The following is a 6,916-nucleotide window of genomic DNA, read 5'->3' as shown; positions in this document are numbered from 1 at the left end:
AAGGAGTCTATAAAATTATTCTGAAAATCTTAAAGGTTTAAGTTAAGGCACAGGGGAGGTGTGACGAATTATTAAGCAAGCATGAACTCTGTTACTGTTACTTAATTATAGTATTTATTTATAAAGCAATTATCACGTCTTTCACAAGTTTTCAATATTTTTAATCTTACACAATTATTATTTCATTATGTTGTTTTTAGAAGTTATTTAGTATGTGTACAGTTTTATTTTGCTTCCGTAACTTGTAAAAGCTTGAACATCAAAGAATGGTCATTTATTACCGAGCCTTTAATTAAGGACACATCGATAATGACGAGCAATTTTAACAAAGCTTGTTTCAAGTTTCCCTGCCTCACCTTTCATCCTTCACTACCTTTGAAAAACGATGTTACTCATAATATTAATACAGGAGGATTCTAGAATTTCGGACGAAGAACAGATTTCGTTTCATCTGAAAACTACAGAAAATCGTGGAAATTATTTCGTACAATTTTATGAAACTCACTTTATTATGGTTTTTTTTTTATTTTTCACGTAGCAATGTTGTCGTGCAATGATCTTAATTTCACATTTTGTAGAAAATTATGTCCTGACATTGTATCTGCAATAGAATCTCCTAATTCGCAACTATATTGCCTTTAATTTTTCTATAATTTGCTGTAACTTTTAAAATCACCCTGTACATTTCCTCTTGTATATTCTCGAACAATTTCACAGAACCTTCGTCAAAATTCTTATATACATTCCAATGTTAACAGACTCCATTAATTAAACCCGACAGACATCGATTAATGATCTCCGTTACAGCAGAATTTTACACCAAATTCTAAGCATTTTCCGTTGCCCGAATAAATTTCCGTGGAAAAACCAAAATGTTATCTCGACAGTTCATTTCTCTTCTTTTTTTTTTTTTTTTCGTTCATTCGAACTGAAAGTCTGTGTATTTTTGCAATTTTCATGACAATTTTCACAACTACATTTCCTTCCCTTTCATTTATGGCTTTTCTTCCCTTTCTCTGTGACGCACACGTGCTCGCTACAGCGTACACGATATTTCGCAATATTCCAACAACTAGCCAGTGCAGCCTATTCCAAACACAACGGGAGGGGGCATTATTTTTCATTGGGCTTTTCGATGCAAATAATCTCCCGGATTTCACTTTATTTATCACGAATAAAATGAAGTGTAATCCGCGCCAAACGTGAAAAAGAGTCGATACGGTGAAATAGAGAGAGAGAGAGAGAGAGAGAGGTATTGCATATATAGGAAAAAAAGGAAATGTATACAGAGGATAGAAAAAGGGTGAAAAATTTCAGAGAGACACTAATTATCGATCCACCGCAAACAGAAAGATCTCGATGGCCCATTCGAGCCCGTGACCATTATGGGGATGCTGGGATAACGCGTTTGCAAATATCAACGGACACGGTGTAGCTATTGGAATAAACTGCTTCGTGTCCTAGATAATTTGTCACTGCGAAATCCACGGGGATTATTTGTCGAGCTAATAATGTGGGTCCACTGTCCCTGCCCGCCATGCAAACGATAAAATCAGCTAAAATGCGCCCGCAACGAGTAATTGCACGCGCGTGTATCCATGCTCGTGTCTTCCTCCATAATTATCAATGAAAATCAACGGAATTATACAGACGTTGAGAGCGTTCGTGTGCATTCCTTTGTAATTTCTCGCGATCTTCCTTTCGCCATTTAAGATGACGATTGTCGAAATACGTAGGCTTGAGAGGTGACGAAATTGAAGCAATTTGAAAGTTTTGTGAGATATTCTCGTATATCTTTGTCGTAATTTTTTAGTGAAAATGAGAGTGTGATGTGCACACGTTTCTTAAGATAAAAATTTTTTCAATATTTGAATGTTCAGTGTGAATTTATTATTTCAAAATTTTAGTTTATGATTGAATTTAAGGAATATTAATTAATATTTGAAATTTAGGAAATGTTTAAATTCTCAAGAGTTGCAGGAAAGCTAGTTATCTCTGGCCTAGTTCGAAGCTTCTCCGTTGCTGAAAGAATTTTTGTTAAAAAGCACAGTTTTATCTCCGTAATTCTTTCTTTGTTTTTTTATTCAATCCGGAAGGCTGTGTATTTTTCCAATTTTATATTTGAGGATACATGATCTCATGCTTGCAGCACGCTTTCCTTTGCAGGGAAGCCTATGATATTGAATACTTTTGGGAAAAAGAATGTTAACCCCCTGTAATCTGATTTTTCTTCGTTCATAAGAAGAAAAATTACAATTTTACATTTTGATGGGAGAAGCGAGAATAAATATAAAAACTAATTATAAAAAGTGCAATGTTTGTGAATTGTAAGTGTAATTGTAATAATGTAATAGTATAACAATAAATAAATAAAATGGGACAACAATAAATAAATAGGGAACTGAAGTGAAGTATAGTATTTTGGAAAATGAAGCACTGTTCTTAAAAATTTCTGCAATTAATTACTTACATAAAATATAATACACGTCTCGGGACAAGAATTACAAAACATAACGTGTGTCTTGAAATTGCAAAAAAATTACATCTGCTTGATATTGTAGCAGAATACTTGCTGCACTCGACCATCGAGGGACAAATTGACCGACCTTTCTCACAAGTCCTTTCTCAGACCTCCTATTCCTACAAATGCAACCTCTAACCTGGGACTAACCCTCTTCCCCCGCGTCTAAAACGCATGTCTCCTAAGTAGCCTTATTGACGAGTCCACTAAGAGGGCCAGGATGAAACTCGACTTTTCCTTGCAGTGTCCTATCCCGCTGACCTCTTCATCTCTTTCCGTCTTACTCTAACACGTACAGGACGACAGCGAAAATCACGAAACACTCGCTTACGACCGGATGGTTCGATTTTATTTATCGTTAATACTCAATTTCTTTCAGTTTTTAATCTCTTCAGCTCTTAAATATGCGTGTTTCTTCGTAGAATATCACAAAATAATGTAGTCACATCGTCCTGGACGAGATAAATAATCCCCTATAATATCAAACACAAACTCGTTGACAGCAATAACAAACGCACGTGTAATTATCGTAATGGACTCCAATTTAAATCCTACAAACACTTTGACAAGTTTCTCGCACTGTGCTGTCGGAAGCTTTCCAAGCACTTCCACCCTAATTTCCATCTTATTACAAATTTAATCCCTCGAAATATTAAAAAGTTGTCCAACAATATCATCGAAATACAGAACTTCACTTGACAGAAATTCATGCTGAAATTTAGCTAGGGACAAAGTACAGCGAAGCTGGTATAATTCTGCCGCGAACTAAATTCGCGTATACCTGGAGGAATTCTAATTGTCCGTAATATTATTGTAACTTCGAATACCATTGGTAATATCCTGAAAACGAATTCGTTCCTCGTTCCAAAATAGACACTCGCCACCATCGCGCGATCAGCTGATTTCCTTCTATCGCATCTACGATATTTCTACTTTACCGACCGGCACATTAATAACAAACGAGCGAAACGTTGAACAATTGTACATGCCCGAGTGACGTTCTGGGAAATTACACATTGTCGACTCCGTTAAATTTGTAATCACGGGTTCCACGTTATTACCGCCAATAACGTCGAACGGTCCTGTTGACTGAATCGGATTATTTTAATATGTTATTCATGTTTTAGCGCCGCAACAATTACGTCCGGGGATTTGAACAGTCGGTAATAGATACGCGCAACATCATTGTATAATTCATGCTAATTGGAGATTACGCCGATTATGCCCGGCGCTGCCCTTTATTCCAAGACACACGATCGCATAAAATTCCGTATCAAACGACCTAATTAACCGAAACTAAATATTGCTTATTCAATGTACCCCGCGTCGTTTGCATACGCGAGTAGAGAAAAATATAGAGAGAAAAAGAGAGGATACTGCGAAACGGCAACTGTTTCGCCACAAATCTGACACGTGCGAATTCGAATGACAGGTGATAAATCGTGACACTCGAATATTTCTTTCGACGAACCATCAATATCCTCTTCTCGCGGAGAGAGGGCATTTAAATATTTCACGACCAAGCTGTGTGTAAATGATTCGGCGCAAACAACGACGTAATGTTCGAATCGCCGACCCTTTTGTCATGCTGTAACAACCACGAGGGAAATTTATTTAATCACATTCACCACAACGTGACGTTTATTTTCATTTTTTCCCTCGTTGCCGTTTCTTTAACTATTTTCCCGTATGTTTATCGGGAAATTGTTTTTCTCTTGGTTTTTTAGATAGGCGTGGACGAATTGTATTGGAAGAGATTTGAAACGATTGGTAAATGGAAGAATGAGCTATCGTGGAATATTTTGAGAAATTTGTAATTGAAATTTCGTGTGAAATACCTTTTCTGCAAAATTTGGGAATATTAGTATTTCGATGATACGTGCAAACCGTGAAACTTAATTTTAAACAAACTTTAATTTTCTATATTGCAATGCATTTTATGTGTGTTTGGAATACTAATTTCCGCAAAGTATGATAAATTAATGGTGTTTATATAAGAAAATTAAACATATACATTTCTTTGTTGCGATAAAAGTTTCACGTCCCTCTAATTATTTCTTTAATAATCGACCATTGCGAATATATCTCGCTATGCTATATAGAGGTGGAGAAATATGTTGAGAATGTACCTATAATGGCGTTTTGTTTGCGCGGAGCCTTTGTTCTCGTGTGAGTTGAGGTTGCAAATTGATCGAGGTGTGGGACACGGTTGCAGTAGCAGGAAAAGAACTTTCATATCGTTGAACGGTGATTTTTAAGTAGCAAGATACTTTTATTTCACTGTTCATCTTTGAAACTTGAATGCACACATGGTTGCAGTCTATATTCTCGAATGCAACATCGAGGGAAACACTATTTCGAATGCAAATCATTGTTGTACGCGTGACTTTTGAATGGAACATTGCTTGAAACGTTATATTTGAACGCAAACATTGTTGGAATCTCTATTTCTGATTGCAACATTATTAGAAGCGTTATTTCGCAAACACAGACATTATTAAAAGCACTACGCTGAAATCTAACATTGTTACTAGCCTCATTCTCGCTTTTAACATCGTTAACTCGTATTATTCTCGAATACACCTTATAGCAAACGCGTTATCGGGTTTGCAACTTTGTTGCCGGGAGTCGCTCCCGAAACTTGCACAATGTTGCAAACGCGTAATGGGTTTGCAACTTTGTTGTCGCGAAAATTTCACATTGTTGCACGACGCCCCGTTTTGCAACTTTGTGCTTTTTTCTAGAGCGACTCTCGGCAACAAAGTTGCAAGCGCGGTTCACTCCTTTGCAACTTTGTTGCCGGGAGTCTCTCCCGAAAATTGCACATTGTTGCAAACGTGCTCTGGATTTGCAACTTTGTTGCCGCGAATTGCTCCCGAAAATTGCACAATGTTGCAAACGTGTTCCGGGTTTGCAACTTTGTTGTCACGAAAATTTGTTTATAACTTTTATTAACAATTAGTAAAATTAATGTTTTTCTTGTATAAATTACAGGTGGACCTTACAGAGCACCATCAGAAGCAAGGAAAGGTCTTGAACATCAGGAGAAACGAAGAAATGCAATTAATTATGAAATAATCAATTGTTTATTGTAAAATTATTGTGCAAAATGTATATTACAAAAGGTTACAATATACCAGCATTGTTTCACAGCATTTTACCGTCTATTTACTTCTCCTTTGCGTACCAAATTCACTTCCTTTTGCAAAAAACCCTATTGTTTAAACAATATTCCATTGCAAAATTGAATAAACTAATGCCAGAAACCACCAGGAATGCGTAATCATCGAAAAATTCGAAAAAATCGCGAAATTCTAGCGTAAACTACGGAAATTACGGAAATATTTCGAAAATCGCGCGAATATACTCGTTCGGTGCTCGAGTCCCCGAGAATTCCTGGAAATGACGTCATTTCCGAGAAATGACGAAATTTCCAAGAATCGACGCGATTCCAAGAATTGACCAATGGCCCTTTGAAAATTTCGGTCCTCGAGAATTCCTGGAATTTGGTCAGTTCCGAGAATCGAGTCACTTCCAGGAAGCGACCTCCTGTCATATCATGTTCGCCTATTAGAAAGTCGATTTTCAGCCAAAGGGTCTTCGAAAATTTCAGTTCTCGAGAATTCCTGGAATTTTCGTCATTTCTCGGAAATCGAGGCACTTCCAAGAATCGACCTCCTGTCATATCATATTCGCCTAATACAAAGTCAGGATTTCCGATTTTCGAAAATTTTTGGCCGAAAATCGACTTTCTAATAGGCGAACATGATGTATAAGGAGGTCGCTTCCTGGAAGCGACTCGATTCTCGGAATTTTCGTCATTTCCGAGAAATGACGAAAATTCCGAGAATCGACGCGATTCCAAGAATTGACCAATGGGCCTTCGAAAATTTCGGTCCTCGAGAATTCCTGGAATTTTCGTCATTTCTCGGAAATGACGAAATTTCCAAGAACCGACGCGATTCCAAGAATTAACCAGTAGGCCTTCGAAAATTTAAGTCCTCGGGAATTCCTGGAATTTTCGTCATTTCTCGGAAATGACGAAATTTCCAAGAATCGAGGCGATTCCAAGAATTGACCAATGAGCCTTCGAAAATTTCAGTTCTCGAGAATTCCTGGAATTTACGTCATTTCTCGGAAATGACGAAATTTCCAAGAATCGAGGCGATTCCAAGAATTGACCAATGAGCCTTCGAAAATTTCAGTTCTCGAGAATTCCTGGAATTTACGTCATTTCTCGGAAATGACGAAATTTCCGAGAATCGAGTCGCTTCCAGGAAGCGACCTCCTTACACATCATGTTCGCCTATTAGAAAGTCGATTTTCAGCCAAAGGGACTTCGTAAATTTCAGTTCTCGAGAATTCCTGGAATTTTCGTCATTTCTCGGAAATGAC

Source organism: Habropoda laboriosa, unplaced genomic scaffold (genome assembly GCF_001263275.1).
Source record: "Habropoda laboriosa isolate 0110345459 unplaced genomic scaffold, ASM126327v1 scaffold143, whole genome shotgun sequence".
Lineage (NCBI taxonomy): Eukaryota > Metazoa > Arthropoda > Insecta > Hymenoptera > Apidae > Habropoda > Habropoda laboriosa.
The sequence above is the reverse complement of the archived record's forward strand: the minus strand, read 5'-3'. Positions refer to the sequence as shown.